The sequence below is a fragment of the Acomys russatus genome, chromosome 27 (genome assembly GCF_903995435.1).
Source record: "Acomys russatus chromosome 27, mAcoRus1.1, whole genome shotgun sequence".
NCBI lineage: Eukaryota > Metazoa > Chordata > Mammalia > Rodentia > Muridae > Acomys > Acomys russatus.
Genome location: NC_067163.1, coordinates 56,797,943 through 56,809,251, shown reverse-complemented (window position 1 = coordinate 56,809,251; position 11,309 = coordinate 56,797,943).

Genomic DNA, 11,309 nt, shown 5'->3' with positions numbered 1-11,309 from the left:
TTCTTGGAAACCTAAAGTGTTACTCTTCCGAGTAGTAGAAAACCTAAGCACGCTGAGCTAAATGATACACTTGGAAAGTCCCTGCCTCCGGTGCGGCGCTTCCTCCACGGCGTTAAATTCGCCTGTCTTTGGGGGCTGGAGAGATGGCTCATGGGTTAAGAGCCCTGCCCACTCTTCCGAAGTCCTGAGTTCAATTCCCAGTAACCACATGGTTGCTCACAACCATCCGTGATGGGATCTGACCACCGTGAAGACAGAAGCACTCATGTACATAAATAAATCTTTTTAAAACTAGTTTGCCACGGGGCAGTGGTGGCACACACCTTTAATCCCAGCACTCGGGAGGCAGAGGCAGGCAGATCGCTGTGAGTTCGAGTCCAGCCTGGTCTACAAAGTGAGTCCAGGACAGTCAAGGCCACACAGTGAAACCCTGTCTCGAAAAACAAAAACAAAAAAAAAAAAAAAACAAAAAACAAAACAAAACAAAAAAAAAAAACAACAAAAAAAAACAAAAAAAAACAAAAAAAAAAATAAAAAAAAAAAAAAAAAAAGAAAAACAAAAACAAACAAACAAAAAAAGAATGAAGTATTGAGACACCCACCCCCCCCCCTTTCTTAGAACAGTTAACTCTGGCTGAGAGATGGCTCAGTGGTTAAGAGCACTGCTTGCTCTTCAAGGGGTCCTGAGTTCAATCCCAAAAACTACATGGTGGCTCACAACCATCTATAATGTGATTTAATGCCCTCTTCTGTCGTGCCGGTATACATGCAGGCAGAGGACTGTGTACATAATAATAAATAAATAGATCTCAAAAAAAAAAAAAAAAAAAAGAACAGTTAACTCATGCAGGGTCACTGTGGTGTCATATGATTAAGGAACAAAAGAATACCAAGATTAGATATACAAATAAATTCTAAAACTATATAAAGTATAAACATTGTATTACAGTAGAAATTGAGTAATAACCAAAGCACCTTTGGCCTGAGGATTTTTCTTGGGCCTAATGACGATTGTCACCCTGACTTTCTTTCTTTCTTTTTTTTTTTTTTTTTGATTTTTCGAGACAGGGTTTCTCTGTGTAGCCCTGGCTGTCCTGGACTCACTTTGTTGACCAGGCTGGCCTCGAACCCACAGCGATCTGCCTGCCTCTGCCTCCCAAGTGCCTGGCTTGTCACCCTGACTATTAAAAATGGATGATGTAGCTGGGCAGTGGTGGTGCACGCCTTTAATTACAGCCCTCAGGAGGCAGAGGCAGGTGAATCACTGTGAGTTTAAGGCCAGCCTGGTCTACAAAGCGAGTCTAGGACAGCCAAGGCTACACTGAGAAACTCTGTTTCAAAAAACAAAAAAACAAAAACCAAACCAAACAAAACAAAACAAAAAGTTGATAATGCACTGTTTGGGACATGACAATCTTCCCAGGCTGCCTCGGAGATTTTCTTTCTGTCTAGTGCCCTTGAAACATCAAGATTCTTTAAAGCTGGGTTGTGGGGTCGCTGGGGGAAGTGGTTGTAAGGGTTAACTCTCCTGTCACGGTTCATCAGTGACAACTAAACTTATGGCTGGGAGGAAGTTAAAACACTTCCCGGGACAAAAATGATCTGATCTATGCTTTGGAACAACATGCATTGATCCCTGCCTGCTGAGTTCTGAGTTCTGGCTGCCTGACCAGTCGGGATGCAGGACTCCCCAGCCGCTGTGCCTGCCTTACTCCACCCACGCTTGCTCCTTATGGCTCCTCTCAGGACCTGGCCACAGCTGGCGCTGGTCCCTGGCAAGCAGTCCACCAACCAAGCTTGTGTTCTTACATACTAATTTAGTTAATTACAGAAATAAGTTCTATTTAGTCCCCTGTAGATGTTTTAAAAGTTAACAAGGTAGTAACTAGCTAGGAACAAGCAATGTTTGCTTATGCAGACATACTATAGGTAGATAGATAGTTGGTCTTCAAAAACCCCAGAGACCTACCAAGTGTGCTTTTTAAAGATGTTTTTATAATAAAAGACTTTTTCTGACAGCGAGACATGTCTGCTCCTGGCAGCACACCCATGCTACTGTAAGGAAGATGATGGCCCCTGCTCAGATCCAGCCAGTGGACAGCAAGGTTCTCCACAGCTGTGTGGAGAGCAGAGACTGACTCTGATATGAACTCTGGTGCCCCCAATCTGACCACTTCCCCTTGGTGGGGAGGCCTGGTGGCACCCAGAGGAAGGGGAAGCAGGCTACCAGAATGAGACCTGGTAGGCTGTGATCATATGGTGGGGGAGGAGGTCCCCTTCTGTCACAGACCTAGGGGAGGGGAATAGGGTGAAAGAGGGAGGGAGGGGGAAACGGGAAGATACAAGTGAGGGGATAACAATCAGGATGTAATCTGAATAAATTATTATTATTATTATTATTATTATTATTATTATTATTATTATTATTATTATTATTTTGGTTTTTCGAGACAAGATCTCTCTCTGTGTAGCCTTGCCTGTTCTGGACTTACTTTGTAGGACAGGCTGGCCTCAAGCTCACAGTAATCTGCCTGCCTCTGCCTCCCGAGGGGTGGGATTAAAGTTGTGCACCACCATGCCTGGCCTGAATAAGAATAAGAATAAGAATAAGAATAAGAATAAGAATAAGAAGAAGAAGAAGAAGAAGAAGAAGAAGAAGAAGAAGAAGAAGAAGGGCATCGAAGAACCTCCATATGGAGTTTGCTTCTAATGTGGCAAAGCAGCCACTGGGCAAGAAACCGCCCTTATTGCGACTGCAGACACTGTGCCGTCCAAGCTTTGGACAAGCAGGACGTGAAAGAAGTCACTTGCTAGCCGGGTGTGGTGGCATACACCTGTAATCCCAGCACTCAGGAGGCAGAGGCAGGTGGATTGTTGTGAGTTCAAGGCCAGCCTGGTCTAAAAAGCGAGTCCAGGACAGCCAAGGCTATTTCCTTCTTCATAGAAAAGTCTGTCAGATATTCTGGGCCTTCAGGCCAAAGGCGAGGCTCCAATGTTGCAGACGAATCGTGGGCAACTGACCAGGTAGCCAGCTGTCTCCGTCATATCTATAGTTTTGGAAGCGGCTTGCTCTGCACTTCCTGTCTACTCAGGTAATATTTATCCTTCTCAGGGTCTCTGATAGAGTTGGAGACTAGAAAGTTTGTTTATTTGGTTGGTTTGGTTTTTCAAGACAGGGTTCTCTATGTAGTCTTGGCTGTCCTGGAATAACTCTGTAGACCAGGCTGGCCTCAAACTCACAGCGATCCACCTGCCTCTGCCTCCTGAGTGCTGGGATTAAAGGCGTGCGCCACCACTGCCCGGCTGGAGACTAGAAAGTTATAGCCTCACAATTAAGCTTAAATTGTTTAGGATTTAAGAGTATGTTTTAAGGCCCACAAATATGTTTTTATGTTGATATGATAAATGCAAGTTATAATAGAAAATTATCACGTGTGCAGCTTTGAACTCACCACAACAGGATAGTGGAGCACTTTCTTCAACCTTGCCAAATACAAACGGACTGGACATTGTGAGTGTGACTCTCACATGGTAGTTTCCACTATCATTGTATGTAGTTTATTGATGTTAGAAAAAGAGACTTTTATTGGACTAAAAGGGGGGAGGTGTAGGGCGATGTGTTTGTGCGCTGCGTAAGGAGTGTCTCCGCGGCAGAGAGCCGAGCACAGGCCAGACTTCGGTTTTGTTCTTCTTTGGCTGTGTCGTATTTTGTAAACATTCAGTTCCCTGGCCTTCTGATTGGTTTAATAAAAAACTGAATGGCCTATAGCAAAGGCATGAGAGAGAGAGAGAGGCAGGACTTCCCGCAGAGATAGGAACTCTGGGAAGGAATCTGAGGTGGGAAGAAACAGGTGAGACGTGACTGGTCCACGTGGCAGGAAGTAGATTAACATAAAGGGTTAATTTTTTAAAAAATTTACTTATTTATTATTACGTATACAGTGTTCTACCTGCACGTACACCTGCAAGCCAGAAGAGGGCATCAGATCACATTACAGATGGTTGTGAGCCACCATGTGATTACCGGGAATTGAACTCAGGACCTCTGAATGAACAGTCCAGTGCTCTTAACCTCTGAGCCATCTCTCCAGCCCATAAAGGGTTAATTTAAGATAAGAGCTGGTAGGGAGCAAGCCTAAGCTAAGGCCAAACTTCCACAGTTAATCAAAAGTCTCTGCATCTTTATTGGGAGCAGGTGCTCCATAGACAATCCTGCTTTAGAGACACCCCAAAATATTCCATGATTCTCAGAGACACCATTAAAGCCTTCAGAGATTTTGGGAGACCCCCCAAATCTCCAAACTGTCAGTAGCACATGTAATCCTAAGACCCCCTAGAGACAGCGACACAGATAGACATGGAGCCCTCAGCACAAGCTCCCCAATATATGACACCCCATAATTGAGCCCTCCTGTCCCAGTGTCCCTTCAGGCCCTGTGCTGGAAGAGCCTGTGTCCACCAGTCCCCCAGCCTCTGGCATCAGTCCCCCCAGTTTCCTGTTTCTGCCCCAACTATGTCGGGGACACCACAACCATGCCTACCCCTGCCCACAGCCCTCCCTGTGGCCAGGCCCCAGGTCCCACACCCCGGTGGCCCCCTTCCTGCCTCCCTGTGGTGGCTACAGGGCCCATGAGGACTCAGCAATGAGCATATTCCTTCATTCTTTTCCACAGGAAGGGGGCTGTCTGCATGCCAGGCTGCTGACCAGCAAAGACCAGGCGACTGGCTGGGTGCCTGGAGACTTTGAGAGTAATGGGTCGGTTGGACTGAGATGGACAAACTCTGGCTGCGTTTGCTTCTGTGGGGCAAGAGCCGACTCCGAGACCTGCAAACCCAATGTCTCGTTCCCAAGGAGTTTAAAGGTTAAAGCGATTTCTATCTGATCAAGCCACTGTATGTTAGATCGCCCTGGAACCGTCATCCTCCTGCCTCGGCGTGCCCAGTGTTGGGGTAGCAGGGCTTGAGCTGCCGCCCACGGTGGAATTTTGTAAAGGATTCACAGATAAACCCCGAATGCTTCAACAAAAGTGTTGTATAGCTGCGCTCCGCCCAGGAGGCTGGGAGTGGGTGTGGTTCACAGCCTGGTGCCCTGTGCTGTCTGCACTGCCAGGCCTCGCCTGAATCCCCGTCACACGCTCCCTAGACCCTTATCGTGGGCATTTGTTTATTTATTTATTTTGTTTTTTTGAGACAGGGTTTCTCTGTATAGCCTTGGCTGTCCTAGACTCGCTTTGTAGATCAGGCTGGCCTCGAACTCACAGCGATCCGCCTGCCTCTGCCTCCCAAGTGCTGGGATCAAAGGCGTGCGCCACCACGCCCAGCTCGGGCATTTATTTTTTTCACTCCACAGAACCCATCTTTACGGAACGGAAGAGCCCGTATGTGCTCTGTGGACGGACTCGAGTTGCAGTGTCAACATGCCTTAAGCTTTGTTGTTCACCAGGGGCTCGGTTAATTATCATCAGACAGTGTTTTTCCAAAATGACGCTTAAATATGGCTGCTACAATAAAGTGCCCCGGGTTACAGACTCCAGCGGCCGAGCCCTGCTGGTCATGATTTCAAGGGTCATTTCTCTGCCCGCTCCGGTGTTTGCAGAGACCCTCAGATCTTAGAAGCCACTTGTATGACTGAGGCCAAGGTGGCTACGGTTGTGCACCCCGACAGCGCCGCGTGTCTGTGTGGGGGTCCATGGGATTCCTGAGCAGGGGGTTGGAGAACAGCTCTGAACGGCAGGAGCATGGACACTCCCAGCGCTGCAGACCCCCGACAGAGGACCCTCTGCCTGCTTGGAAGCCTCCTACGAGTCACAGGCCAGCCTGGGCTATCCAAGGAGATGGGGCTCCCCCCAGTGAGGGCTTGGGGGTGCTACTCAGGTGCAGCCTCTGCCTAGAGCTCCTGAGAGGGGAGGAACAGCACCTCCTGAGGCCCGGGCTGCTTGACCGGTTTCTCTCAGTAAACAGAGGGCCTGATCACAGCTGTGTGGGCACCTTGATGCTGCCTGGATTCACAGAGGATCATTTCTACGGACCCCACAAGTTTTTAGAGTGGATCCATTCACAATTGAGGGCTGCCCTGGGGACCTGGGAGATCGTCTGCATCTGGCGTGCTCAATCTCAGAGTGCCCGGAAGTAAGGCCTTTATTACTATTTATATTTAGTGACCCCGAGACTTTTCGAAAAGACTTTAAAAATTGTCGGGGTTGGGGCTGGAGAAATGACTCTGAGGTTAAGAGCACTGGCTGCTCTTCCAAAGGTCCTGAGTTCAATTTCCAGCAACCACATGATGGCTCACAGCCATCTAAAATGAGATCCATCTATAATGAGATCTAGTGCCCTCTTCTGGTGCACATGCAGGCAAAACATTGTGTATATGTGATAAATAAATAAATCTTAAAAAAAAAAAAAAGTGTGTGTGTGTGTGTCCCAGGAGGCCAGAAGAGGGATTCCAATCCCCTGCCGTGGTGAGCCTTCAGAGGCAGGTGCGGGAAGGGAACCTGTGGCCTCTTAGCAAGAGTCATGCCACCTTTCCAGCCACACCCCGCTCCTTCGGGTTAGCGGTCCCTAGCACCCTGTTTTCGGGAACAAAATGGTTTATCTGTGAGTTGCGCACAGGAGCGGACAGTGACTGGTTATTTAGGGCTGTCAAAGCTTAGGATAACTAGGCTGCAGACCTGCAGCACTCCAACTCTTCGACATCGGTTCCAACGATCCGACCGAATGCCACGGAGGGACCCCACCCCCAACCTCAGTTAGCAGTTAACAGGCGTGGTGCTGGGATCCAGGGCCTGGTGCATGCTGCATAAGCAATGTACCACGTTTTATGTCTGGAGAGAGTGAATTTAAAAACAAAAAAACAAAAAAACAACAACAAAAAAAAACCAGTGTTTCTCTGTGTAGCCTTGGCTGTCCTGGAACTTGCTCTGTAGACCAGGCTGGCCTCAAACTCTAAGATCTGCCTGCCTCTTGGAACATTTATTAAACGCCTACTGGATGCAGCAAAACTTCACCATTTGGCTGAGGGCGATTCAGTCATAGTAAAACACCTGCTTTTTATTTTAGTTTTATTTTACATGTATTGACGTTTTGCTTGCAGGTGTGTCTGTGTGAGGTGTCAGATGCCCTGGAACTGGGGTTACAGACAGGGAAGAACCAGCTTGCCTCCGTCTTGGGCTTGAAAGCCATCTTATTGTAAAGACAAACTAGGCTGGTTCCTGTTATCTGTTTCCCACGGATTGCGGCGTCCCACCTGTGACCGTAGCCATGCAGGGTTCTTTCTGCACTGCCTGGTCCAGCAATGGCAACTGTGTCTTTATTTCAAACCGTGGTTTATAAGCATCTTGCAGCCATACCCTTGTTTCAGGTCCTGTGGCTGCCTGTGGCTGCCTTGTTAGCAGCACCTTGCAGCTGTGGCTTTGTTCTAGGAGCCTGTGTAACTAACTTGTGACCCTGATGTCCTGCTCCTGAGCCCCGCCTCCCCAAATTCCCGAACCCTGGGCTTTAAAAACTTTGTCTTCCTCACATCCAATACTGACCTTTCCAACCCGGGCTAAGAGGGAGGCAGTCCGTGGGCAACCAACAAAGCAGCTTTAACAGCGGCTCGTTTTAGTAAACGTGACCGTGAGGAATTGGGTCGTGGTCTTTCTCCCTTCATCTTTGGGATTAACAACCTTTGTAAGAGGCCATATGGATGCTGGGAATTGAACCAGGGTCCCCCTGGAAGAGCAGCCAGAGCGCCTACTAGTGCAGCCCTGTGATGCCAGCCCTCGGAGGCTGAGACAGGAGATGGCAAGTTCCGGAAAAGTATACGATCGCTCAGACTTTAGCCCTCTGCCGTGAGGTAAGTCAACGCATAAACATGTAAATATCTAGTTGGAAGCCCACACAGGCGCATGCGCCAGGCCTTTGGGTCACTTAAGACCCTGGACTAGGGAAATCTGGCTGCCCCGGTCAGCGTCCTCTGCTGCCATCGAGTGGCCGCATCTGGAACCACAGCCCATAGCTGTTTGGAGGGGCTGGAAACCCCGACAGCATTGAGAAAACCCAGGCCCCACGCGGGTTCAGGAGAGAAGGGGGTGCTGGTCCATCTGCTCAGCAAATACTTAGTGAGTTCTTCTCACGAAAAGAGAGTCTGTGAGGGGAGCGCGCGTTACCAACACACTCCAAATGAGGACCCCCACTCTGGTCCCTACTGGGCAGGCTGCTTTCTCACTCCGAGTCTCTTTCCTCTGCAGACGTACCTCTGGCGGGTGGGAGGGGGCACCCAACAAAAGACGAAGCCTTGTGCTCCGCGCTAAGGATCGGGTGGAATGGGGTGCTGCTGGGTGACAGGGGTTCGGTCCTCCGGGGGACCTGTCCGGCAGGGATCCAAGGATCCGCGCAGCTCAGAAGTTCTCAAGCGCAGAGCGGAGAGACCCGCGGCCGGCTGGCTGGACCCGCAGAGGCTGAGGTCGCCCCCAGACCCCTTCCTTCCCTCGACCCCAGGCCCAGGCCCCCGGGACGAGCTCGCCGCGTGCACCAGCTGCAGCTGCTCCCTTCCCGGTGTTGTTTGGGTTTTTAATTTTCGTGTTGCACTTAGAAAATTACCCATAATTACAGCTGCGGAGAGGAAACAGTCTCCGGGTGCAGCCGTGCTCCAGCTGTGCGGCCTCCGATGCACAGCTGGGCGGGGCTGCGAAGCGGGAGGTGGGTGCGGTTCCCAGAGCTGTGGCCCGGGGTGGGGGTGGGGGTGAGCACCAGCCGTCGAATAGTGACTACCAAGGCGTTTCGGGGAACCCAGAGGGGGCAGGGAAGACCTGGGAGACGCGGCAGAGGAGGAGGGTGAGGAAGAGGAGGAAGGAAGTACAGGCAGGGGCCAGGGATGAAGGACATCAGAGGAAGGGCAGAGTGGGAGAAGCAGCCCTGCAGTGCCCGTTCCCGCCACACGGGGGCGCCGCGGAGCCGGCTCCTCTGGGCAGGATGTTCTTGGAAAGAATCAAGATTAATCCTTTTGGGTCATTTTTTTCCCTCTGTGCGACAGGAACGGAGGCCAGGCCCTCTGCGTGCTTTGGGGGAGCACGGGTCTAGTTTGCAGGCCTTCTGGTCCCTGCCACACGCGAGAGAAAGGGGAGCAGGTGAGGCGCCTCGCTTCGAACGCCTTCCATTCCTGTTGTTAGCCCAAGACGGTGACCAGAATCGCTTCCTTTGTAAACATTTTAACTTGTTTTTGTTTTTGTTTTTCTTTTTCTGGGAGGCGGAGGGGGATTCGAGACAGGGTTTCTCTGTGTAGCCTTGGCTGTTCTGGAACTCGCTCTGTAGACCAGGCTGGCCTCGAACTCACAGAGATCCGCCTGCCTCTGCCTCCAGAGTGCACCACCACCGCCTGGCTTTAATCACTTCCTTTTAGTTGACCTAAATTTACTTAGTGTGCTTATGCGTGGGAGCACACGTGCCATTATGCGCACGAACGTCACATGATTAGTCAACAGTTTCCACAGTGTGGGTCCAGGGGGCTGAATTCAGGTCGTCAAGCTTGGTGGCAAGCGCCTTGACCGACGGAGGCAACGGAATTGCTTTGTGAGCCCAGCACCCGGGCGCCGCTGCCTCCAGCACCTTACCCACGCGTGTGCCCCAGAGCCTTCGCACTGCTGTGGCTTCCACGCCCTTCAGGGGCCAACCCTCCCTCTTCCCTTCCTCTCCCTCGCGTGGGCGGGCCCGTCTGTGCCCAAACTCTGTGTGTGTGTGTGTGTGTGTGTGAGAGTGTGTGTGTGTCCTGCGTGCTTAGCTCCCCCGACTTTCCTCGCGGTGTTTGGGAGCGCCTCGGTTGCCATGACGACCGTGCAGTCGCTCCCGCCCGCAGAGCCTCCCCTAGCTGCCTTCAGGGCTGCGGGCGCCCCCGCCTCGCACTTCCCTCCTCCCCGCGCCCGCCTCCACCCTCCTCCGGGAGCCCCGCCGACCTCGCCGCCGCCCGTGCTCCCGCCCCCTCCGTCCCTCCCTCCTGTCCGGGTAGTGCCGCCAGCTTTCCCCAGCCCTCTCTTCTCCAGGAGTCGTAACAAAGTTTCCCCACTGGGTCCCTAGGGTGGTAGTAGACAGCGGGCCCTCAATACACAGTTCCAGGGGTGGGTGACGACACTTAATCTGTGGCTGAGGGAGCGGGGAAACCGTGGCGTCCTGGGCAGCTTGGGTACACACACGAGAGTGCAAGGAACCTTCGTGCTGCGTGCTGTGCATCCCGGTGCACCCGCACCCTCTCTGTACCTCGCTCAGAGCAAGGGCTGCAAAGAGGTGCTGTGCTAGGCAGCCCGGGCGCCCCGACGGCCTCCTAGGTACCCAGCAGTTGCCAAGGCCGGCAGTGGGGAGAGGAAGCTGGGGGAGGGGGAAGCTCGCCCGGCAGGAAATGGGAAAAGGCCGGTGTCCGCCCAGCTGAGCCCTCGGGGAGGAGGCGGGGCGCGCCCCAACAACAGCCTTTCCTGAGCGCCTGGAAGCTCCAGGAACCTCCGAGTCTCGGCTTCCCGCGGGCCTGGATGGGGGCGGGGTGGCCAGGGCTTGGGGGGGTAGGGAAGGGAGGGGGGAATCGGCCTGCCCCGGGGCTGCTACGCGGGACACAGGGCCGCAGTGACCTACAGGCTGTCACACTCACATCCCACAGGAAACCTGAGCCTGTGACCGTGCCACGCGGGGCTCCAGGAGATGTGGACCCACTTGGGCACAATCTCCAGCCGGGGACACTTGCAGGGACAGCGAGCTTTCGGCTGGATGCCTCCCGACCCCCATGTGCCACGATCACTTCCGCGCTCTCGAGGCTCGAGTGTGCGTGGGGGAGGAAGCACGCCCTCGGCCCAGCGTGCACCGTGTCACTGCAGTGCTCCAGGACCATCAGTTGAAGGAGAACCTTGGTGACATAGGGAGTTGGTCTACGTGACACTGTTAGGTTTCGCTCCGCCTTTTGAGACATGGTTTCCCTGTGTAGCCCTGGTACTCACTCTCTGTAGACCAGGCTCGGCTCGAACTCACAGAGATCCGCCTGCCTCTGCCTCCCAGTGAAGAGACAGTTTCAGAAAACAGAACGTGCTCGGTGTGGACTCAACTGGTCCTGCGCCTGCGTGCACAAAACCAGGGTTCCACGCACAGCACACAAACTAGCATAAGTGGTGCACGCCAGCCCAGCACCAGGGGGGCCGAGGCGGGAGGAGCAGAAGGTCAGGGTCCTTCTCTGCTGTTTAATGAGTCCGAGGCTAGCCTGGGCTATGTGAAACTCTCTCAAACGAAAAAGATGGGGCCCCTGACAGCTGGCAGCGCTGCCTGTTGGCTCGCAGTGTGTGTCCTGGGTGCAG